This window comes from Peromyscus maniculatus, chromosome X (assembly GCF_049852395.1).
Source record: "Peromyscus maniculatus bairdii isolate BWxNUB_F1_BW_parent chromosome X, HU_Pman_BW_mat_3.1, whole genome shotgun sequence".
In the NCBI taxonomy this organism is placed as follows: Eukaryota; Metazoa; Chordata; class Mammalia; order Rodentia; family Cricetidae; genus Peromyscus; species Peromyscus maniculatus.
The window spans coordinates 140139605-140165811 of record NC_134875.1 but is presented as its reverse complement, the minus strand read 5'-3'; the positions used below and the strand labels follow the sequence as shown (position 1 = coordinate 140165811).

At 41.2% G+C, this 26207-nt stretch overlaps 1 long non-coding RNA gene across 1 annotated transcript in view; it reads left to right on the top strand.

Moving 5' to 3' along the window:
- Nucleotides 1–26207, top strand: part of LOC107399813 (uncharacterized) — a 92850-nt gene that overhangs the window by 43468 nt on the left and 23175 nt on the right. The window contains exons 6-7 of the long non-coding RNA XR_013048070.1: nt 1432–2146; nt 18866–19071. This is a non-coding gene — a long non-coding RNA (uncharacterized LOC107399813). The remainder of the gene's footprint in view (nt 1–1431; nt 2147–18865; nt 19072–26207) is intronic.

Sequence of the window (26207 nt, the reverse complement as noted above, 5' to 3'; positions counted from 1 at the left end):
CATACTAAGTTGAGGCAGGATCAATCCTTTCCCCACTGTATCAAGGTTGAGCAAGGTATCCCACCCTAGGGAATATGTTCCAAAAAGCCATTTCATGCACCTGGGATAAGTCTTGGTCCCGCTTCCAGGGACTTCCCAAACCGATCTAGCCACATAACTGTCAAGCACATTCAGAGGGCCTAGTTCGGTCCCATGCATGTTCCCCAGCTGACAGGCCAGAGTCCATGAACTCCCACCAGCTTGGGTCAGCTGTCTCTGTGGTTTTCCCCATCATGATCTTGTCCTCACTTGCTTCTGTGATCCCTCATCCCTCTCTCTTCAACTGTAGTCTAGGAGCTCAGACCAGTGCTTGGTTGTGGATCACTGCATATGTTTCCATCAGTTACTGGATGTAGCTTTTATGATGACAATTAAGGTAGTCACTAATCTGATCATAGGGGAGGGTAAATTCAGTTACCATCTCCATTATTGCCTGGCATCTTAGCTGTGTCATCCTTGTGGATTCCTGGGATTTCCCTAGTACCAGGTTTCTTCCTAACCCCCAAATGGCTCCCTCTACCAAGATCTCTTTCATTGCTCTCCCTCTCTGTCCCTCCCTCCATTTGTAGGCCAAGTATTTATAATTAATAATAAGTCTCTGTGTCTTTATTTGGGAGCTGGTTGGCAGCCCAAAGAAAATTCCAACTACAAATGGCGCCAAACATGGGGCACGAATTTCCACATAGGGCCTGAGAAAGATGATTTTAGAAAAGGATATGGCTCTTTAAGAGGCACTACTGTGCAGCAGAGCACTTGAGAAACAGAAAGCTAAGTAAAAATGCCTGCCATAGTGCAGGCACCAACTTCCTAGTGCCCGGGCAGTTAAATACAGCTCTTAGTTAAACACAGCTCCAGGCCAGAGCTGCAGGCTTAAGGCTTGGTTCTCAGGGACCTGAGGAGGGGGTGGAGTCAACCACCAAAGCTGCAAAGTAGAGGGGCCTAGCTACCACTTAGCAGTTTAAGGTTTGGCTCATGTGGTCAGAGAACTCTACAGGTGCACAGTAAAACAGGTCCAGACTGAAAAAAACCTTTAAACACGTTACAGTATGTGTAGGTGCTTAAGGAAAGGAAAGAAAATGGGTTTAGACAATCATAGGAAAAATTAGCTTAAAAATAATTAAGTAAAGTCTTTAAAGAAAGAGTAAAGTAATATAAAAAGAATAAGCCATGTAATGATGAGAAATCCATGGGGAGTCTGGATTCTATATGGTGTTTTGTTGAGTTTGAATTTTTTGAATGCTTCTGAATGAACGGCAGCTGCTGAGAAACATAGGATTGTAAAAGGAACTGCTGAATTAAGCCAGCCTAGATACTTTAGGGATGTATTAACTTTAAAATGGAATTCAGAAGATGTATTGCATTGGTTGAGAGCTTATGCTTTTGTTTCCACAGGAAATGACAGGCTGTGAATTACTTCAAAATTAATAGAGACCAGATTTGGTTGGGGAAGACACCCTGAAAATCTTGGCTACAGACATAATGAAATAAACCTAGAAAAACTACAAGACAGGTGATGTATATGCTGATCCCTTGACATGGGAACAGCTGTGAGAACAGATGAGACATGATCAATATTGTTGGCTACAGAGTCCCCATGCCTTTTATCACATGCCATCCTTTCATATGGCATGGATAGTGGTTTGGTTATACAGTTTAAACAAACTTATAAAGTTGACGGATGTCTTTTACCTACTCAAACATAAAACAAAAAATTACCTTTGGCAGGCTTATTTATAACATGCAGTCCATACTTGTGTTAATACAGATATGTATGTTACCTTTGAAAGTTTATGTGTTTTCAGAGCAAGGGAACCAGACACCAATGAAAATGGTTGGCCCAGGTGATGCAGCCTTTCAGAGTGCCTTTGCTGCAGTTTCCTCAGAGTTCTGCATTCAGAAATGGTTCAGCCTCATGGATTATTCTAGCCAGGACTTTACATAAGCCTTACAATTTCCCATTACAAAGAGACTGGACAACAAACGTTACAGCTAGTTTTCATAGGACTTGACCATTATCTCAATTTTCTCAGGGTCTATTGTGGATGCCATCAACCCCAGACAACAGGAAGCAGTCTAGAGAACACAATGCCCACATTCCCAAGATGGGGTAGGTCATTTTTTGGTCATTTGGTGGGTTATGGATGTTTGTCATCATTTAATGGGTATATAGGAATATAGGATAAAAAGACAACTATTCATCTCAAACCTTTTATATTGGTATGGATTTTTGTATATTGATACAAACTTAAGGTTATTTTTATTATGCATTATATGTTTCTTCTCTTGTTTAAGATAGTGTACCTATGCAGCTCTTTTTAAAATGTAATATAAAGACCTAGTCCTTGAAAGCTATTATTACAAACTGTTTAAGATAATTAAGAAATGCAGGTTGGTAGTCATCTATAACAATCATACTTATAATCAATCATGTTAGGCATGTTTTTAAGGTTAAACAAGTATAGTTTAGATAGACAGGAGATCATCAAACACCTCATAGCTCTACAGAATATGGCTTTTAAGATGTTCAATACCTAAGGCTTTTCATGAAGGTAAGACACATCTGCTCCTGGCAGCACTACTTCATAAAAGGATGATGATGGGAATCCATAAACCTCCATATTGAGTTTGCTTTCATTGTGGCAAAGTTAGCCATTAGGGTAAGAAACTGCCCTGTCTCAACTGCTGACAGTATACTGGACAAACTAGACAAACAGAACACAAAAGAAAAAGACTGCCGAACTTTGCTAAGACAAGGTGATACAGTCCTTCAAAATTGCTATTACACAGAAAAATCTGTCAGATATTCTAGGCCTGTAGGCCGAAGATGGATGCTCTAACATTGCAGAGGAACCTTGGGTCCAGGCAGCCAGATGTCTTTGTCATTTATATAGTTTAGGAAGTTTCTTGCTCTGCATTTACTGTTTACTCAGGTAATATTATATCCTTCTTGGGTCTCTGATGGAGTTGAAAAATGGGATAGTTGTAGTTTTCCTTGTTACCAAATTTAGGGAAGAAACTTACATAAGAGATGTAACGTGTATAAGGTTGAAAAACATAAAAGCTTAAATTGTTTATCTAAAAAATGTTTTGCGGTCTAAAAGATAATTTGGGGTTGGTAGTACGGGTTAGGATAGAAAGTAAATTAGGCATAACACTTTGGACTCACCAAGATAGGATAGATAATGGAATATTTTCTCTGAATTTGTCAAATGTAATGGACTGGATATTGTAAATGTAATTCTTACTTAATAATTGTTCTTGTGTATATCATCTTACTATGTTAAAGCTAAACTTTTTTTATTTAAACAAAAGGGGGAAATGTTGTGGAATATTGTTTAACTATGCAAAGATGAATTGCATTTGTTTAATTATGTAAAGATGTGTTTCTATTTTACCTTGCCTTCCTAAAGGCACCTGATTGGTCTAATAAAAAGCTGAATAGCCAACAGCAAGGGAGGAGGAGGAGGAGGTATAGGTAGGACTTCTGGGCCAGGACAGTAAGTAGGAGGAAGAATCTAGGTTTGGGGGTGGGTGGGAGAAAAAAAGACGCGAGGGAAGCACCAGGGGCCAGACAGAGAGACAAGGAGGAAGCAGGAAAGTAGAACATACAGAATTAAATACAGGTAAAAAGCTCCAAAGCAAAACATAGATGAATAGAAACAGGTTAAATTAAGTTAAAAGAGCTAGTGGGATAAGCCTAAGCTAGGCTGAGTATTTATAATTAGTGATGAGTCTCTGTGTCCTTATTTGGGCGCTGATTGATTGTGCAAAGAAAATTCCAAACTACAGACTTTGTCATGAAATATGTTATTTTCTCCATTTATGGTGTTTGAAGATTTTGCTGGGTACAGTAGTCTAGGATAGCATCTGTGGTCTCTTAGTATCTGCAAAACGTCTATCCAGGGCCTTTCTGGCTTTTAGCATCTCCATTGAGAAGTCAGGTGTAATTCTAATAACTCTACCTTTATATGTTACTTAGCCTTTTTTCTTGCAGCTTTTAATATTCTTTATTCTGTATGTTTAGTGTTTGGTTATTAAGTGACTCAGGACTTTCTTTTCTGATCCAGTCTATTTGGTGTTCTGTGAGCTTCTTGTACCTTTATAGGCATCTCTTTCTTTAGGCTAGGAAAATTTTCTTCTGTGATTTTGTTGAGTATATTTCTGGGGTTTTGTGCTGAGATTCTTCTCCTTCTTCTATACCTATCATTCTTAGTTTTTGGTCTTTTCATGGTGTTCCAGATTTCCTGGATGTTTTGTGTTAAGAGTTTTTTTGGATTAACATTTTCTTTAACTGATGAATCTATTTCATCAATTGTATCTTCAATGCCTGAGATTCTCTCTTCTATTTCTTTCTCTTCACTTACCCAGATTTTCCATTTCCTAAATTTGCTCACTTTGTGTTTTCTTTATTGCTTCTATTTCTATTTTCATGTCGTGAATGGATCCATGTCTATTTCTATTTTCATATCCTTCACCTGTTTTTTTTTCCTGGCTTTCTTTAAAGGATTTGTGGGGTGGGCTGGGGGGAAGGGGAGGGGGCAGGAAGGGAGAGAATAAGGGAATCTGTGGCTGTTATGTAGTACTGAATAGTATTGTAAAATAAATACACAAAAAAAGGATTTGTGATTTCCTCTACTTTTTGTTTGTTTTTTCCTCGATTTCTTTAAGGGAGTTTTTCATTTCCTCTTTAAGGACTTCTATCATCTTCATAAAGTTGTTTTTAAGCTCATTTTCTTGTGCTTCAGCTGTGTTGGAATGTTCAGGTCTTGCTATTGTAGGATAGCTTGCTATTGGTGGTGACATATTGCCCTGGCTGTTGTTGATTGTATTTTTACACTGTTGTTTAGGTATCTGGGTTTGAGATGCTTTGAGTCCTTGATTTCTGAGTTTGTCTTTGTTGGATAAGTGTTCTGTTCCTTGATTTCTGTTTCCTCTTTGGTTTTCTCTTCTTCGTTGCCCAGATTTCTAGTGGCTGGCATAACCTCTGGTCTAGTTGGGAATTTCTATCTAAGTTGGGATTTGGCCTTCTAGTGGTTAATTTGGCCTTTGGTCTCTATACTTCAGATTGGTATGGCCTGCATCCTTTTTCTGACTGATATGACCTACACCTGAGCAGCTGGAGCCTGATCAAGCTGGTGTTTCTTGTGCCTGTCCTGACTGGTGTGGCTTGCACCTGAGTGGTGGAAGTCCATGGGTTGGGGCTAGAGACCAGCAGAGGGACCAGCGATGAGCTGGGATAGAGTGGGCTGTGGGAAAGGTCTTGGGATACAGAATTTAGGGAATGGTGCAGTTTTTTCAGGTCACTCACTGATTCTGTTCTGACTGGTGTGGCCTGCCCCTGAGTGGCAAAAGTCCACTGGGTTGGGGGCAGGGCCCAGCAGTGGGACCAGTGACAAGCTGGGATTACCTTAGGTCCCTAGATCAGGCCTGGCAGCTGAAGGTTTGGGCAGGGATATGGACCCCAGGGGATGGGATGCAGTCTGGGGTTGTTATTCAGGCTTAAAAATAAGCGTTAGCAGGTGGTGGGTGGTGTCTTATCTTGGGTCACTAGATCCAGCCTGGCCTCTGGTAAAACATAAGTCTTCTGCCAAAGTTGTTTGCCAGAATATGGAGCCGAGGGGAATGGAGTGCAGTCTGGGGTTGTTGGGCGGGCTTATGTGGTGTTAGCAGGCTGCAGGCCAAGTCTTACCTGGAGTCTCTAGGGCCCACCTGGCCTCTGGTAAAGCACCAGGAGGTGTGGGCCTTCTTATATAGTCTTGCCTGGCCTGAAACTTGCTATGTAAACCAGGCTGGCTTTGAAGTCGTAGAGAGCCACCTGCCTCTTCCTCTGCCTCCCAAGTGCGGGGATTAAAGGTGTTTGCCACTACACCCAGCCTAACGTGTCTATTTTAATGAGAATTAGAAATTATAAAAATAAAACAGTTATTTAAGTCTTTATCATCCAACAAAAGTTACTGAACACTTAATAAGGTTAAGGCTCTGAGGGCAACACTGTGTACAGAGACCCTGATATTCTGATTGGATAAATAACATTAAATACTGTTTCACCATGTAGGAACTAAAGGCAGTTAAATAGAAACTCCCAAAGTACATAGAACATCACAGTACTCACATTAGATTTAGAGTTTTGAAAAAAATCGCAAACCAATCTTATAGAATTTTACGTAGGTATTGTTACTTCTCATTATTATGATAAAGCACACATAATTAAAAATTTTGCCATATTAGCCACTTTGAGACATACATTGCAACTGTTGCAACCATCCATTCCATTTCCCAACTTTTTCATTTTTCCAAACTGAAAACTATACCCCTAAAATGATAATCCCCCAGTCTTCCTTCTACTTTCTGATGATTACAGCAGACACCTCCCTCATGCATATGGAATCAGATAGTATTTCCCCTCAACATAATGCTTTCCAGGCTCATCCACTTAGCATGCTCAGAATTACTTACGTGATTGTCCCCTTTTACCTATACAATTTTTAAAATTTAACACTTTGATCTCTTGTTTAGTCTTTATTTTTCAGAGAAGATGGCAGTCCTCTTGTCTGAGCCTCCTACGTGCTACTATTACAATAACATGATGATTCTAAGTATATATTCCATTGTGGAAAAATTAAATCTAGTTCATCACAGGCTATCTGTGGTATGTATGTGTAATGTTTTCCTTAACTGCATATCCTTCAATGGCTCCCTGGGCCAGCTTAAAATAATTTACAGAGGAATTTACTAGGTATTATTAAGTACTCCAACAGCTGTCTGACTCCAGAAAATTACTGTTTTCATTTTTCTAGGATGAAGTCCTCTTTTCCAGGGCCTGAAGGGATGGCTCAGTGGTTAAGAACACTTGTTCTTTCAGGGGATCCAGGTTCAATTCCCAGCACCCATATGGTGACTCATAGCCATCTGTAACTCTAGTTCCAAATGATCCAGTGTCCTCTTCTAACCTGCAAAGGCAAATGGCACACACATGTACATACATACATACATGTAGAAAAAACACTCATACAATGAAATCTATAATAACAATCCTATTTTCCTGAATGTGGTACTAGGTGACATACTAGAGAACCCTATTAAAACCAATTTTTCTCTTCAAAAGGGACCCGCAGAGCTGAGTGCTGGGATTAAAGCATGATCTGATATGTCCAACTTACTTTTAATCTTTAAAATCTTTCATAGATGGCTAGAGAAATGGTTCAGCAATTAAGAATGCTTATTGTTCTTGCCGGGGACCAGAGTTCAGTTTCAAACACTCGTTGTTGGGTGCCTCACAACTGCCTATATTCCAGCTCCAGGGAACCCAACCCTCTTTTGGTCTTAGCACATACACACACACACACACACAGAGAGAGAGAGAGAGAGAGAGAGAGAGAGAGAGAGAGAGAGAGAGAGAGAGAGAGAGAGAGAAACAGAGAGAGAGAGAGAGAGAGAGAGAGAGAGAGAAACAGAGAGAGAGGGAGGGAGGGAGGGAGAGAGAGAGAGAGGGAGGGAGGGAGAGAGAGAGAAACAGAGAGAGAGAAAGAGACGGAGATGGAGAGATAGAGGGAGAGACAGAGAGGCCAGACGTTGACATCTTTCTCAGTGTCTTTCCTGCATTATTTTTGTGGGCTCTTACCTGTCTGGCTGGTTGCTTAGCCAGCCCGTCCCAGGGATCTAGCCATCTCCACCTCCCGAGCACCGGATGACAAGCAGGAACCAGCATGCCTGCCATTGACACAGGTGCTAGAACTCCCAAATCAGGTCAGCATGCTCACGCAGCAAGTGCTGCACCAACTGAGCCGTCTCCACAGCCCCCACATGGCAGATTTTTAAGGTTCACCCATGTTGTCGAATGTATCATCATTTTACTTCTTTTTTAGACTCAGCATTATCTTTATCTGTCTGTCTGCCTGCCTGCCTGCCTATGTCACATTTTCTTTCTCCATTCATTTCCTGGTGGACATTTGGATTATTTCTACTTCACATATCAAGACCCTGCTTATGTCCAGTAATGAACTTTATGAATCATACTATAATTCTACATTTAATCTTTTGAGAAAAGCCAAAGTATTTTCTACAATGGTTACAGTATTTTATATTCACACCAGATTTAGAATGGATCTTCCCCACTCAGATTATCCACTCAACAAATATTCCTCACAGGTGTGCTCAGCTGCTTGGGTTTTTAGTTGATTCCAGTTGTGGTCAAGTGGACAACCAAGATTAGCCATCACAGTAATTTTCTGTGTACAAGTTTTTGCACATTCTTTTTGTTTTTGCTCTTTCACATTTATTTACTTAGTACATTGCAGCCTCAAGTAACTACCTGACAACCTTTCATTCAGCCTTTACCATTTCATGTAGGAGAAGACAGTTCTCGTATTTTTTTTAAAAAAATATGGAAATGTCTTTGTTTGTTTGTTTGTTTGTTTGTTTGTTTGTTTTGCTTTCAAAAGTACTGTCTGTTTTCCTGGATATAAAACTGTCTCTTTGCCGGGTGGTGGTGGTACATACCTTGAATCCCAGCACTCAGAAGGCAGAGGGAGGCGGATCTCTGAGTTCCAGGCCAGCCTGGTCTACAGAGTGAGTTCCAGGACAGCCAGGGCTATTACACAAAGAAACCCTGTCTCAGAAAAACCAACCAACAAACAAAACAAACAAAAACTGTCTCTTCTTAGACTTTTTTTTTCAGCACTTCAAATGTCACCTCTTGTCTTTTTGCCTCTAAGATTTCTTTGAGATCAGTGATGGTTTCGTCTGTCTATGGGGTCTTTCTTCTCTCTGGTTGATATCAGTATTGTTTCTTTTGTTTGTCTTTCTAGGGCTCTGTGGTCTCCAGTAAGACTCTCTTATCCCTGGGTGATGGGTCACCTTCACATTTGTGGTCTTCTTTCCCTTTTGTGAGCAGTGCCCACCACTTTTGCACCTCTTCTGACTTATGTGAGATAAAGATGGGCGAGCATGTTCCTTGAGTATCTAAGGTTAGGATGTATACGTAGAATGATTTGTTGAACTAAGGTCTGTTCTGCTACTGTTCCTTTGATGAGAAATACTAGAAATAACCAGGCTGCCATTGCCCAATATTATGACTGCTGGCACTTCTGGAGAGAAATGGGCAAGACTGAGTTGAAAGTATCCAAACCTTTCTTTCTGTTGGAAGACTTCTTTTTCTTCATTAGGCTTATAGAAAACAGAACATATAAATCTATACACAGAGTGGCTTTCTTGAATCATTATCCATGTGGGTGGACTTTTCAGTGATGCAGCTGCCTCTGAGACATCCCTTCAATGGTTAGTGTGGTAGTTTGAATGTGATTGGCCCCCATAAACTCATAGGGAGTGGCATTATTAGGAGGTGTGGCTGTTGTTGTTGTTGGTGGTGGTGGTGTGTATGTGTGTGTGTGTGTTTCTTTTTAGGGGGGCCCATCACCCAGCTCCTACATAAATCACACATGGAGTCTTACTATTACTTATGAATGCCCGGCCTTAGCTTAGCTTGTTTCTTGCCAGCTTTTATTAACTTAAATTATCCCTTCTATCTTTTGCCTCTGGGATTTTCCTTTTCTCTTACTTCTGTAAATCTTACCCTTACTTGTGGCTTGCAGTGTAGCCGGGTGGCTGGCCCCTGGAGTCCTCTTCCTTCTCTGGATACTTCTTCCTCTCCTCAGATTTCCCCTTCTATATATTCTCTCTGCTTGCCAGCCCTGCCTGTCTCTCTCTCCTGCCTTGCTATTGGCCGTTCAGTTCTTTATTAGACCATCAGGTGTTTTAGACAGGCACAGTAACACAGCTTCACACAGTTAAACAAATGCAACATAAACAAAAGTAACACACCTTAAAATAATATTCTACAACATGTGGCCTTGTTGGAGTAGGTGTGGCCTTGTTGAAGGAAGTGTGTCTCTGTGTGGGGTGGGCTTTAAGGTCTCCTTTATTCAAGCTGTTCTCAGTGTGGTGCTCAGTTTACTTCCTGTTGCCTTTAGATCAAGATACAGGACTCTCTGCTCCTTCTCCAGCACTATGCCTGCCTGCATGCCACCATGTACCACCATGATGATAACAGACTCTGAACTATATGTCAGTCCCAATGAAATGTTTTCCTTATAAGAGTTGTCACAGTCATGATATGTCTTCACATCAATAGAAACCTAACTAAGACAGTATCCCAATAAAAAGTCATTGGTTCACCAAATTGGACTTTGGTATAAGCATTACTTTGTCTGTCATGGGCTCCCTTTCTGAGGTGAGTAAACCTGTGTGTGTTTCATCTTCCCAGGACAAGTCTCTCACAAAACATGTAGCATCAATCTTATGTATCATAGTTTATTATAGACTGAATTCTTGGGTTTCATGCCAAGAAATTCATATACTGAAGCCCTGACTGGGAATGTAGCTGTAATTAGCAGACAAGGCTTCTACAGTTATGCTATAATTTGAATGTTTCTGCCTTCTACCAAATTTCTGTTGAAACTTGCTATTCAATGCAACAGTGTTATGAGGTGAAGCCTTTAGAAGATGATCAGACCATGAAGGCTCCACCTTCATTAATGGTAAAAAAAAAAAAAGTCTTGAGGAGTGGAAATATGATTCTGCAGATAAAAACACATGGTGCTCTTGCAGAGAACCTCAGTTCAGTTTCTAGCACCCACAGCCATCTGTAACTCCAGTTCCAGGGATCAGATGCCTCTAGCCTCTGTGGGCACTTACATTCACATGTGCATACCCACACACAAATTCACACACAACACATGCACATAGTTAAGATAAAAATAATGCTGAGTGCCGGGCGTGGTGGTGCACGCCTTTAATCCCAGCACTCGGGAGGCAAAGGCAGGCCGATCTTTGTAAATTTGAGGCCAGCCTGGGCTACAGAGCGAGTTCCAGGAAAGGCGCAAAGCTACACAGAGAAACCCTGTCTCAAAAAACCAAAAAAAAAAAAAAAAAAAAAGCTGAGTCATTTCCCCCCCCCTCCCCCGGCTGCCATTGTCCTGCAGCTGCCTAAGTAGGGGGCAGCTACTAGCATGCCCACTGTTCTTGCCTCTATGGGGCTTTTATACCTAGGGAAACATTCCCCTCCCCTCTGGGCCTCCTTTGACTCTGAGCTGTGAATATTTTTAACCCTGTAAATAGGACCAGCTTGTTGAACACAGAGACTGTTTTATCAGCGATCAGTCCCTTCCTTGTTCGATGACTCCACAGCCCATTCCCACTCAGGTTCCAACGACCAAATAAAAGGTTTTGTTTTGTAAAAATTAATTAATTAATTAATAAGGAAGATAATAAAATCTTTAAAAATAAAAGAAGTTAAAAGGCTTGCAATGCTGTATTTGTCCCTTTAATCCCCTCTACCTTGTGATGTTCCCCTCTAGAAGATGAGGCACTAAGACACTATCTTAAAAGTCGTCAGCAGCCCTCATCACACAGCAAACCTGATGGAACCTTTATATCGCCTTTACCGCCTCTAGAACTGTGAGAAATCACTCACTTCTGTTTATCTCTGTTGTTTACAAATGACTCAGTCTCTGTTACAGAAAGAAAGCCGTGCTCTGTCATATCAAATAGCTGAAAATGTGGCTTCAGCTTTAGAACTGGGAAAGCTAAGGGCTGGAGTAGCTTGTAGGAGCAGCTTAAAGATCTGTATTTTGGTGAACAGACTAGAGAGGTTGATTCTGGAAAGGGCTCAAAAGTTGAGAACTAAAGAAATCACCTCGAATTTCTCAAGGCTTTTTTGTGTGATGATGATTAGTATATTGGTAGAAATATGAAGAGCAAAAGGCCATTTTGATGAGGTTTTAGTTGGAAATGAATATTTTATTATTGTAAACAAGAAGAATAATCATCCTAACTGCAAAGTGAATAAGAACTTTGCTGAATTATGTCTGTGGTCTAATGTTTTATGGAAGACAGACTTAATTATGATGAACATAGAAATGAATGCTATGAACATTAGCACATAGATTCTTTTTTCAATTTAATTTAATTTTATTTTACAATATAATTTAATTCTACATATCAGCCACAGATGCCCTTGTTCTCCCCCTCCCATTTTTTCTTTTTTTTTAAGTATTTTTATTAAGAAATTTTCTATTCATTTTACATACCAACCACAGATCCCCCCTCCCTCCTCTCACCCCCCAGCCTTCCCCGCCCCCCCCCCACATCCCAACCCCCATTCCCACCTCCTCCAAGGCAAGACCTTCTATGGGGAGTCAGTAGAGCCTGGTACACTCAGTGGAGGCAGGTCCAAGCCCCTCCCCCTGCACCAAGGCTGCCTAAGTTGTCCCACCATAGACAGTAGACTCCAAAAAGCCCATTCATGTCCTAGGGATGGATCCTGATCCCACTGCCAGGGGGCCCCTTAAGCAGATCAAGCTACATAAATGTCTCACTTATACAGAGGGCCTACTCCAGTCCCATTGAGGCTCCACAGCTATTGGTCCATAGTTCATGGGTTCCCACTAGTTTGGTTAGGTTGTCTTTGTAGGTTTCCCCATCATGATCTTGATGCCCCTTGCTCATAGCATCCCTCTCCTCTCTCTCTTCGACTGGACTCCTGGAGCTCAGCCTGGTGTTTGTCTGTGGATCTCTGCATCTGCTTCCATCAGTTACTGGATGAAGACTCTATGATTGCAGTTAGGGTACTCACTGATCTGATTAGCAGGGTAAGCTAGTTCAGGCACCCTCTCCGCTATAGCTAGTACTCTAAGGTGGGGTCATCCTTGTAGATTTCTTGGAACTTCCCTAGCACCCAGTTTCTCCTTATCCCTATGGTGTCTCCCTCTATTGTGGTATCTCTTTCATTGCTCTTCCATTCTGTCCCTGTTCCAGCTTGACCATCCTGTCCCCTTATGTTCTCATCCCCCATCCCCTACCCTCCATTACCCACTCCTCATCCCCAGTTTACTCATGGAGATCTCATCTATTTCCCCTTCCCAGGGTGATCCATGCGTCGCTCCTTGGGTCCTTCTTGTTACCTAACTTCTCTGGAACTGTGGGTTGTAGTCTGATTATCCTTTGCTTTACATCCAGTATACACTTATGAGTGAGTACATACCATGCTTGTCCTTCAGTCTCCACCCTTGGGAGACAGAGTGAGGTGGATCTCTATGAGTTTGAGGCCAACCTGGTCCACATATCCACTCCCATGACTATCAGAGCTGCATTGTGAGACACTTCCCATTATTCTAATGAAGAGGCAGCATACAGAATGGGAAAACATTTGCCAAATATATGACTGACAGAGAATTAGTGTCTAGAATATACAAAGGACTCAAAAAATTAAACAAGAAAAACAACCCTTGAACAAGGGGCTTGCAGATCAGAGGCATTTTTGTTTCATGAATCTCTTAGGCATAGTAATTAAAACTTAAACTGTAACTTTGCTCTCACATTTCCCCCATGAGTTGTATCCTGAGTCAAATCCTTGACTCTGCGATGGGTACCTGTTTATCCTGGGATCTAATAACCATCAGCTTAATGGTACCCAGAAAGGAATTATCATTTAGTTAAAGCATCAATGATGCAAGAGCCAACAGTAATTAGCAGAAAGGCATAAGCCCTGTGATGCATGATGAGAGATAACATGCCACATGTTTTCACTCCTCTAAACAAGTTTGTTTGACCAAGCTGTACCAGATGTGCCTGATCATACATGGGCAGGAAATATGTCAGGATGTGCCCCTGCCCCTGATTGGATGTAGGCAGGAAGTACATACATCAGGATATATGCTTGCCCCTGATTAGACCTACTAGGAAATATGGTGAATTATGGGTTTTGCCTTGTTATGTCGCTGCAAAATGTGACTTGGGGCCATTTTCTAGTAAATCAGAGATGGACCAGGCTGGAGAGTCCATCAATCTGGCCAGTATTTAATTAAACCTTACTTCAAATTTTACTTACCAAAAAAAAAAAAAAAAGAAGAAGAAGAAAAGAAAGACAGAAAAACAACCCGATTTCAAAATGGGGCATGAAACGAAACAGAGTTCTCAAAAGATGAAATACAAGTGGGTGAACATTTTTAAATGTTTAATATCCTTAGCCATTAGGGAAATGTACTTAAAACTGTTTTGAGATTTCATCTTACTCCAATCAGAATTGTTAATTTTTTAATTACAATAAGTGTTGGTATGGATATGGGAAAGGGGGAAATACTTATTCATTGCTGATTGGAATGCAGGCTTGTGCAGCCACTATGGAAATCAGTGTAGGGGCTCCCCTAACAGCTATAAATAGATCAGCCACATGATCCAGCTACACCGCTCATGGTCACATACCCAAAGGACTCTATTCTACCACAGAGATACTTACTCATCCATGTTCATTGCTGCTCTAGTCACAACCGTCAGGATATGGAAACAGCCTAGGTGTCCATCACTTGATAAATAGATAATGAAAATGGGGTACATTTGCATAATGAACTTTTAGTCAGCTGTTTAAAAAAATTATGAAAATTTCAGGTAAATGGATGGAGCTAGAAACCATCATTCTGAGTTAAGTAACCCAGACCCAGAAAAACAAACATTGCATTTTCTGTCATTTGTAGATGTTAGCATTGAATCATTAAATATTTGTGCCTCAATTGAAATACCCATAAAGATAAAAATTAGTAAGGGGACATGGGTTGGGGGGGTGGTTTTCAAGGAAGATGGGCTATAGCTCAATAATGTAAGAGGCTAAATGAGAATAAATAGGAAGGATTAAAGTGGGGTGGAGTGGGAAGGCAGGGTAGAGGAAGAAATATAAGTAGAGAGAAATAATGTAAAGAGCCTTGGAAAAGGTCATATGGAAAACCACTGCTATCTATCTATCTATTTATCTATGTATCTATCTATCTACCTATCTACCTACCTACCATACATACATACATACATACATACATACGTACATACGTACATCTATCTATCTATTGTTAAAACAGAGTTATAACAGGGTAACAACACCCTTACTAGACACTACAAGCTTACAAAAATGCCAGTGCCAGGTAACAGTTACCTCTTTTAGAGTTGCTGTCCAGTGAGGTCCCATAGACTCCCAAACATGTCAGAATATTGCCAAGTCCCTATTGCTAAAGACACTATAGACTTGAATCATAGAACATGGAGAAATCAATTTGCTAGTGTTCACTTGGAAGCTTAAACTATACTAGCTAGCTGTCATAGTGCTGGAAGATGCTATGTTCCCTACTGGAGGAGAAAAATAATCACTAAGCTTATATGACTGTGAACCCTGCAAGCTATAATAATCCCTGACCTAGCAAGACATACTCACCAGTTCAATAGTGGCATGAACATCGTAGTAATAATCAACCACGTTCTGATGGGATCTAAGGTCTGCTCCACAAGTTAAAGCCCATACCTGGCCCTGTTATGTGAACCAGGGCAATTGCCAGCATGGAAGGATATGTATGAAGGTGCATTAAGTGGCACTCACATGTCGGTGGCAACAGGTCATAGGCCCAGGGGAGAACCTACTAGTGTTATCCTGCTAAGTGGAAATAGTAGTAAACTGATTCCTAATGACTTATTGGTATGTCCATAGGTTAATCTATATCTCAACCCTCTTCAGAGAAGTGTACTTGTAGTAGATGGCAATTAACAGGGACCCACAACCGGTCCTGGTACAGAAAATAAGAGACTGCAGAATGTTCAGCACTAAATGGAACATGTGTGCCACCACCCCTCCTCCCAAGGCTCAGGGATCCTTGCAGAGGAAAGATCAGAAATACTGTAAGAGCTGTAATACTGTAATACTGTAAGAGGTGGTGAATAACTCCGAGGAGATTGTGATTTGTGGACACAGTAAGACAGCTGTGCAAAAGAACTGGCAAAGGTTGTGGCAGCATGCTGTGCGAGCTCAATTCAGCCCTGCTAGCTGCGAAGCTATTGGCAATTGGTAGCAGTTGCAAGAGGGAGAGACAGTTTGCTTCACAGGTGTGGCCTCTGATAGGTCAACCAGGCTCCCATGGAAGGTGACACACCCAAGAATATATGGGCAGCACAAATGGGACTTGATGGGTGTGGTGGTTTGAAAGAAAATGGCCCCCAAAAGGAGTGGCACTATTAGGAGGCGTGACTTTGTTGGAGTAGGTGTGGTCTTGTATGAGAAAGTGTTTCACTGTGGGCGTTGAGGTCTCCTTTGCTCAAGCTTTGCTCAGTATGGTAGACAGTTCACTTCCTGTTGCCCACAGATCAAGATGTAGAACTCTCAACTCCTTCTCTAGTACCATGTCTGCCTGCATTCCATCCTGTTTCCACCATGATGATAACGGACTAAACCTCTGAACTGTAAGCCAGCCAATTGACTATTTTCCTTTATAAAAGCTGTCCTGATGTCTCTTCACAGTAATTGAAACCCTAACTAAGACAATGGGTTTTAAAACAGGAGGACAGCTGGGCGGTGGTGGCGCACGCCTTTAATCCCAGCACTCGGGAGGCAGAGCCAGGTGGATCTCTGTGAGTTCGAGTGAGTCCCAGGAAAGGCACAAAGCTACACATAGAAACCCTGTCTCGAAAAACAAAAAAAACAACAAAAAAAACAAAACAAAACAGGAGGACATAAAGTTGGATAGGTAGGGAAAGGAGTGGATCTGGGAGAGTAGGAGTTAATATGATCAAAACACATGTTACAAACATCTCAAGGAACTTATAAAAAGAAGAAATAAAATTTAAAAGGAAAGACTTGTTTGCTGTACAATTTTTATACATTTATTCATGTGTGTACATGCACACACGTGCATGCACATGTATGTTATGACACGTGTGTGGAGGTCCAAGAGGACCTTTTGGAAGTTGGTTCTCTCCTTCCACCACATGGATGCCAGGAACAGGATGCAGGTCTCAGGCTTGAGGTCGTGTTCCTTCGCCCATTGACCCATCTCACTGGCCCTTGCTGTATTGCTACACAGTTTTTAAAATGCAGTTTATTTATTTTTCCTTTTTCTTATTTAAAAATAAAATTCCTGAAGATGTAAATTAAGCGGAGTATAGACTTGGATGCTTCACTTAATTCTGGGGTGTTTTTTTTTTTTATTGACACTGATTCAAATTAATACATAGAGAAAAGTGACTCCTGCAATTTGTCCTACACACACACACACACACACACACACACACACACACACACACACACAACCAGCTGCCATGCACACATGAAGTAAATGTAAATGTAGTATTAAAAAGCTTTTCATGTTTATCCCAGGATAATTTAAGGAAAGTTAGTTGTTAGTATCTGTGAGAACGGATGGAGGTTGTTGATATGGCGTACACTCTGGGGTCTCAGCACCAGAATAGGAATATGGACATTGGAGCCTCTGAAAAGCAAAGCAGGAATAGGTTTGGATGAGTAGAGGTGCCTGGCTCATTTGGAATTTGGGGTGGGGAGGAAATTGGGGACACGTTGTCAAGCTTTACCCCCACACAAGCTTTCTCCTCTCCCCTGCCTCTTCCCTGAGGCCTTATGGATGGTGGGACCTGGAGAACTTGGGGAACAGAATACGTAAGAGAGAGGTGACAAAAGATGTGGGAATTCTGAAATCCGGGTCCCTCCAGGAATGAGACGGGAGAGACAGGTTTTCTTTACAGGTGTGCTCTCAGGCTACACAGGAGAAAAGGAGCCTTTTTGCAGTAGTAATTTAGACCAATAAAGAGAGGGCCCGAGGGTTTCCTGTGGCAGCTGAGGATTAGATCCCAGAAATGTAGAGCCATGACAACAACATACTTGCTAGCACTGAGGCATATCCTGATAAGTTAGATTTGTTGTGTGTGTTTTGCTGAGACAAAAGCTTGCTGTGTATCCCAAGTAGACCTCAAGTCATAATCCTCCTTCTATCTTGCAAGTGCTGGGATGAAAGTTATGTACCATCACACCAAGGTTTTAATTTGAGGGGGTGGGCAGTGAGTAGGTGTGGCAGGGTCTCATTGTGTAGTCCAGGCTCGTCTTGACCTTGTAATCCCCATGCTTCCATCTCTCCAGTGCTGGGATTACAGTGGTGTACCACTGTACCCAGCTAGAAAGTTGGGTTTCTATGAAAGCCTCAGTGGATATCATAAACACCGCAGAGAGGACAGTTGTGGGCAGGGTGGTGATGAGCCTAGAGGAGTGGAAGGGTAGGGCAGGAGAGGGGAGGAGAGGGGAGAGGGGAGAGAGAGAGAGAGAGAACAAGGTTGTCTCAAATCATAAGATTCTATAATTATGTAAAAATTATACAGAAGAGTATATGTAAGTGTGTGCGTGTATGTGTATTAAAGAAAGTTAAGCCACTTTGCTTTCCACAAGAAGCATGGACTAATAAATACCCCAGTACCAAGTATGAGAAACCTCCTTTCAAATAGTTGGCCAGGGTAGGCCAACTGACTCCCAAAATAATACAAATTATAGATGTAGCGCTTGATTGCCTCTAAGGGATTAGAGGGTGCACCCCTGTTGCCGAAGACACCACACACTTAGGACACAAGACTCAGATGACTTGAGCTGGATGTGACCTGAGAGCCTCTTTCCTGCATCTAGCTGTCGCTGTTCCAGAATTACTATGCAAGCTGCCAAGGTAGGGAATCAATTAAACAAACCTACCCAGCTGCCCCACCTATGAACCAGGGCAATTACAGCATGGAAGGATATGCATGAAGGTGTAGTAAGTGGCACTCACATGTCAGTGGCAACCAATAGCCGTCTAATTGGACTTAAGGTCCACTGAGCAGTAGAGAAACCATGTCTGGTACTGGAAACCTACCCTGCTTCTCCAAGCTAATGAGGTCATGAACCTTAGAAAAGAATCCACTACCACCACTTAGCTAGACCAGCATAATTCCTTCTACATTGTAAATCTTACCCTTCTATCCACAGCCAAGTGCAGCCACCACCCCTCATCAAAGAAGCCTCTCTACAGCAAATGGAGACCATCACGGCAAACCACAACTGGACACAGTGCAGAGGTCAATAGACCATGGGGAGCCCAGCCCCACAGATACCCCTCTTCACAGCTCCTGCATCTATGGCTCAGGGAACATCAAGGAAGAGGGGCTGTAAAGATGTTAAGAGCCAGGATACTAGTAAGTCTGCTGTCAACCTCTCCTAGAAATGACCACATAACCAGAACAATGGCGTTTTCAGTGGACATGTTAACATGGAAGGGGGAAATTTCGCAGACAATCTTATTCGGATTTATTAGACACGGTGCATGTGTGTGTACCCTTCAGAGTTCAATGAGGATGTAGTAGTGGGAGTCCCCAAAGCATGGCTTTTAGAAAGCCACCACCCAGAGATCCCATGAGTAGTAGCTGCCTCTGTCTCTTCTATGGCTCATGTCTCTTCTCTCCTTCACTTATTTCATTAAGACAGAAAGGGAAGAGGCAGGAGAGGAAAAAAATGATGGAGGATCATGCTTGTGACTGATCACGAGAATAATATATTCCAGAAATAAAGAGAGGCGAGGTGGAGCACAAAGAAAGACATCTGTTTTGCTGAGGATTTGACTAGCTAGGACCAAACTGATGCAGAAATGAAGGCAAAGATACATACAGGTGGATGTCATCTCACTGGACCTCACCAACAGCCTTTGCTGATTTTTTTTGGTGGTGGGGGTGGGGTGATGAGAAAGGCAGAGAAATAGACTGCAGTAAGAAGTTGGGGGGGGCGTAGAAGAGATGACATTTTCTAGCCTGCTCGCTATAGTCCTGTATTTTTCCTTTTCTCTCTTATGACCAGAAGTCTAGACAGCAAGCAGAGGTCGGTTACCAAGGAAACTGAAGCTGAGTGTGTTTGATTGGTTAACTTTGAGATAAAGACAAAATTGCTATTCAGAATGCAAGCTCTGTGGAGGATGGGCATTAAGCATCTAGACATCTATTAATCCTTACAATTATTTTTTCACGAGTGAGCGCACACAAAAACAGACAGTCACAAATACATAAATGATAAAACCAGATTTTCCTTCGTTAGTTGGGACTCTTCAGAAAGGTCTTGAATTCTACTCCTGGTGCCTTCTGTTCTTTCTTCTGGCCCCACACTATTACTTCTCATTGTGTCCCACGCCTGAGTCTGATGAAATCCTAATAAGACTGTCTCATCATGGAGTCAGCTAGAGGGGAGGGAGCTAAGGGAAGAAGAATTATTTCTTTTAGCTTTAAAAACAACAAAGATATGAATTCCGGCACCAAAACATTTCCCAAAAAAATCTTCTTAAAATGAGGAAATATAACCAAATTATTGATCTTTCATATGTCTAATTAATAGGTGAGCTAGCAGAGTTCTATGCAAACATAATTGAAATGCTTACTTTGCCATTCCTTATACACTGCTGCCCCTAGTGGAACAAATAGTTACTGCAGCCTTGGACTGCTGAAGGCCATTAAAGCTGTTTTTTTTTTTTTTTCTTCCCCACTTGAATGTTCTATACTGAGCTTTAGACTTGTATCTGTGTTTTTCGACGTGGTTGAATATCTCTGTTTATAGTTTTTATTATGAAAGACCAAAAAGAGGCATTCATCCAGGGTCTTACAATTCTTCTGATGGGAAAATAATATATGACAACTACTTTCTGATATGAACAGATGTAAACATTGTTTCTGTATGAGAAACAATGTTCCATTTTGTCAAGCCATCCTTTGTATACTCTGAAATGACGTCAGAAAATTCATGCTGATGTCAAATGTGTTCTAATATTGTGATTCCCTGGGAATTTGGAAGTTAATGTGAAGCCTTCTTTAAAGTTTTAGGCAAACAGGGTCTGTTCATATCTGACTACAGTGTCTTCTGAGACTGGGGGACTTTCCCTTGTAAACCAAAAGCTTAGCTTTGAGTAGGCGTGCGTGCGTGCGTGCGTGCGTGCGTGCGTGCATGCGTGCATGCAGGTGTGTGTGTGCGTGTGTGAAGAGCATAAACTTATAGTGATGAGAATGTGTTTTGTTCCACTAGCTTTGCTAGAACTCGCATTATTTTATGTGACTATTATAATCAGGAAATGAGTTGGGTATCTTAACTAAGTTGGCTCTTACAAAGAAAATTGCTTGCTTTTCTGAGGCTGACTTCTTGTGAATGGCAAGGTGAACAGAATTGTTACTGATGCTAAGACCTCTCGGATACTTCTAGTTTGGGGGAAATTATGGTAGGGAAATTAATTTTCATGGGTCAAGGTCAATTACTATGCAGTAATTTCCCTACCAATTGTCTAATTTAGACATTTATCTTCCTCAATTTGCAGATGAGTTACCACCTGAAAATAGGAACCCAACCCAGGTCTTCCCATCTCTGAAGTGTGTGCTTTGAAACCACACCTTACTGTGTCTGCCAGTCCAGTTCCTCCACTTGCCTCTTGTAATAAGACCTGGAGTGTTAATCTTAAAACATTATATCGATACCTTTTACAAGATTTACCTAAAACACTAGGGAGGCCTTCACATGTCTCAGTCCTTTATCAAAAAGAGCATTCTATAGTGATGGTTAACAATAGGAATATGTTTTGAAAAGTGTGCTGTTTGGTGATTTCATCACTATGGAAACACCGGAGTGGACTATGACATCACCAGATGTTGTACTCTTATGGAACTACCATCACATATGTGGTCTGTTGTTGAAAGAGAGGTCCTTATGCACGGCATGAAACACATATGTAAATTAACGGACCTGGACCCAGCAGTAGCAGGCTCACTTCTTCATTCAACCCTTTCATCACTGGGGGTGGTTATTGAATGCGTATAGGATTCCTAAGTTAATCCGGATGAAAATCTAGGATACTGGTGTAGTCAGTATATTCCTGCTAAGGATGCTGTAATGAAATAGCACACAACAGATGTATGTTAGACTTTTCATCACTGAGAAGTACCAGACAGAAACAGTTCAAAGAGGGATTTAGTTTGGCTCATGATAAGACACAGACACAGGGACATTCCCCTTATAGCATACTTCTGGATGGATATATATATATATATACATATATATATATATATATATATATATATATATATATATATATGTGTGTGTGTGTATGTATGTATGTGTGTGTGTGTGTATATATATATTGAACTTAAGGCCTCACATGTTAGGCAAGTGTTGAACCTGGAGCTATGTCCTCAGACCATTTTGTTGTTGTTTTTGAGACAGTGTCTCACTAAATTATCCATGCTGGCCTTGAACTTGTGATCTTTCTGCCTTAGCCTCTGAGTATTTAGGATGACAGGCCTGGAATATGGAGTCCAGCTACTTCAGAACTTTTGAGGAAGCCCCACACTGTTTTCCATAATGGCTTTGCTAATTGACATTCCCAGAACCACTGTGCAAGAGTTCACTTTTTCTAATCCTCCTCAACACTTGTTCTGTCTTTTTGACCATGGCCTTTCTAACAAATATGAATCTCTATGTCACAGTGGCTTGAATTTGCATTTCCCCCTCATGATTAATGATGGTAAGCACATTTTCATACACGTTGACAATGTAGAGGTCATCGTTTTACTTTTCTCATCACTGTCAGCAAATCCCTGAGAAGATGAAGAGGCATCTATCTGCTTTGGTTCACGGTTTGAGGATGTAGTGCGTTACTCAGTGGAAGACATGACCGCCAGAGTGGTAGTGTGGCTGTAGTAATAAGGGTGCCAGACTGTGTGCCTGCAGCCCAGTGCACCAAGAAGGAAGGGGGACAGGAGACAGACAGACAGACAGACAGAGACAAAGAGAGAGATGCATAGGGCTGGGCTTATAACCCTCAAGACCCGATCCCCAATGAACCGCTTCCTCCAGCAAGGCTCTGCCTTCTAAAGGTTCCACAACCCAAGTATGAGCACCAGCTGCAGATTCAGTGTGCAAACACATGAGTCTGTGGGCTGTATTTCACATTCAGCCTTAACAGTCTTCTCCGGAAAAATATTCATTCAAATCTGTTGCTTCCTTTTTTTTTTTTTCTGCACTGGGGATTGAACCTAGGCTTCACCCACATGCTAAGTAGGTGAGCTATCACTGAGCTATTAATGTGCCCTCGGGCCCCTCTGCTCACTTTTAATCAGGTTCTTTTATCACTATTGAGTTGTCTAAACCCCTTACATATTTAGGATATTGATGCTGTATGCGGTATATGGTATATGACAGATGTTCTCTAAGAACATTTCTGATGGACTCTGAGGCAGTGATCAGGTACTGAATGTTCTAACCTAGTCAATAAATAACTGCTTGGGTTTATAGTATGATGGTATTATTAGGAGATGGGCATATTTGGAGGAAGTAGGGTTTTGAGGGATACCCTTCTTCACTGCCCCTGCCCTGCCCCTGCCACCCACCCCTACTCCTGGCTGCTATGAAATGAGCAGCTTTGCTCTGCCCCATGTTCTCTGGTAGTGTAGACTGTTTTCGCACTGCGTTGATTGTTCATCATTTAGAAACTCTTTGGTTTGGTACCATTTTGTTTGTATAGTTTTGCTTCTGTTGCCAGTGACTTGGGGGGCACATCAAAAAAATCTGCCAAACCCAATGTCCAAAGGCTTTTCTATAGGTTTTCTTCTATTACTTCTGTGTCTTAAGTATGAGTCTTTATAATCGATTTGAATTGGGTTTTGTATATGGGGTAGGAAGATTCATTCTGCATGCTTTCCCAATTTATGGTAGAGACTCTCCCTTTCTAATCCGTTCTTGGCATCTAGGATGTGCAGATTTATTTCTGTGATTTTTTTTAATAATGCTGCATTAGTCTGTCTGTATGTTTGTACCATGCTGACACCTTTGGAGGGGGATATTTGGGATTGAACCCAGTACCTTGTGCAGCACTCTCCCATTAAGCTAGATCCTCAGCCCACTTTGTATTTTATTTTATTTTTTTTACTGTGTGTGCATGTGTGGTAGCTGCCATTTTGCTTTCCACACACAGAATTTTAAACTGGTGCTGGCCTGTATTCTGTACAGGAGGTGCCACTTTGCTATGCAATAAAGGCAGAGCTACCAAAAAGTATCATAGGTTCCTGGGGCTCAGCTATGTCCCAATGTGAATTATTATAAACAAAAAGAAAAGAAGCTGTATTTTCTTTTAGGTAAGGCTTGCTTGATAATCCTATATAAATGTGGATTAAAGTAGGACATGGATGTCAGAATGAGTCTTAAAAGGAAATACATGATCTTTTTAAAATGATATTTCTCCTATTTACTGTCTGGTTCCTCTGCTTTTCCTGTGTCACTCTCTCTGACCTTCAATGTGCCCTTGTGGTTATGTGTACAGAAAGAAACACTTGTATGTACACAACAAAACCCTTCAAATGAACACAGAAGAGTCTCAATCTATGATTGTAGGAGGATGAAAATGGACCTACCATCCATTTTGTATTATACTTGACATTTTCTCCCTCATGGCCTTGATAGATTCTGCTTTGGTTTCCCTGGCAACATTCATTATCTTTTTGTTTCAGCCTCTTAGCACTGAACAACAAAGAGGAAGGTAGGCTATTACCTGCTCCTGGTTGCCAAGCACAATGTCCCTGCCTGGGCTGAATCACTCACTAGAGATGGGAAGCAGAGCTGTTACTAAGACAACAGATCACGGATCCATCTCCTCTGTGAGGCCCCTTTTCTTCCTCTTCTCTCATATCAAGTAAGAAAGGGAGAACTCTGGGATAAAAATACTGGCAGTGAACAATGGAATGATGCTTTTCTACATTTCAGTAATAGAGGGATTACTTTAGAATAACATTTAAAAAGAAAAAAACCTTTAAAATGAAAATTTCTTTATAAAACATACGATAATTGATGTATACTTGCATGATAACAAATATAATATAAAATCAGACTGTCAAAAATAATGACAATATAAATGGAGAGAGTGCTTTGATCTATCATAATCTCCAATAGGGCATCATGGAAAAGTGATGTCTGAGCCCCATCCTCCGAGATACCTTTTAAGTGCATATGGGATGTGGCCATGCAGTAAGGAACACCAGTTTAAAATTCTGTGTGTGGAAAGCAAAGTGGCAGCTACCAGCTAGAAGAAAAACCAGCCTTTAAGAATGTTGTGGGGTATCCACCAGAGAAGACTGATTGGACATGGGTTTAAGTCAATAGAAAGTCTTTTATCCGGTCTGTGACTACACTGAGTTTCAGGATCCCAGTGTACCCCAAACCTTTTTCAGGAGGAGCTTTTAAGCACAAAAACTGTGTTCTAGGTTGACATACTTCAGTTAACAAGAACAGTTAGTCAGAAGCAGAACTACAGAAGCTAAAAAGCAAGGTTAGTACATTTAGAGACTTTCCCAGAACTATGGACTTTGATGGATTAGGTCTTTGTTTTAGTTTGGCAGATGATGCTGTGTTTTAAAGCCTGAAGAGCACTTCCATCATGGAGTCAGTTTTGCTAAACTATGGGGGTGTTATAAAGAAGATGAATTATATCTGACTGATATTAAGTATCAGGTTAGGTAGGGCATAGTGGTGCACACCTTTAAATCCCAGCACTCACAAGGCAGAGAGGCAGGTGAATATCTGAGTTCAAGGCCAGCCTGGTCTATGTGGTGAGTTCCATGTCACCCAGGGCTGGATAGTGAGATTCTCTCTCAAATAAATAAATAAATAAATATCAGATTAGGCACACTTGAGAACAATTTCCAGTCTGACCCCCACCCCCCCACACACACATATATTGAACTTGATGTCCTCTAAGTCCCTAAAACCCAAGATCTAGAAAATACAAATTCATTAGGAATGAAATGTGACACTTTCTTTTCTTATGTAGGCCTCTTGTACTGGGTAATTTCAAGGTTTGTCACACATTGAATAGATAGGTGTGTTCAATCTAAAACACCAATTAGCCTGGAAATTAAAACTCCAAATTATATTACATGATTAAGATGAATTACTGTTTATGCTAATGCTTATTAATTCTCTTTTTTGTTTTGAGATGGAGATCTGGCTATGTAGCCCAAGTGGCCTGTATTAGTCAGGGTTCTCTAGAATAACAGAACATATATATATATCACATACATATATTCATTGTGTATGTGATTTCTTATAGTGGTTTACAATCTATAGTCTAATTATTCTAATAATGGCTGTCTCCTGGTAGAAAGTCCAAGAATGAATGTCTTAGCTGGTCTTTGTTGGGGGTATCCATCAGAGAAGACTGTATAGTCTCCTTTCTCTCATGAGAAGTGCGTTTAAACCTCTCTTATTTGTAGGACCATTCTGTAATTAAATCTAAATATTAATTTAGAAATGGTAACTG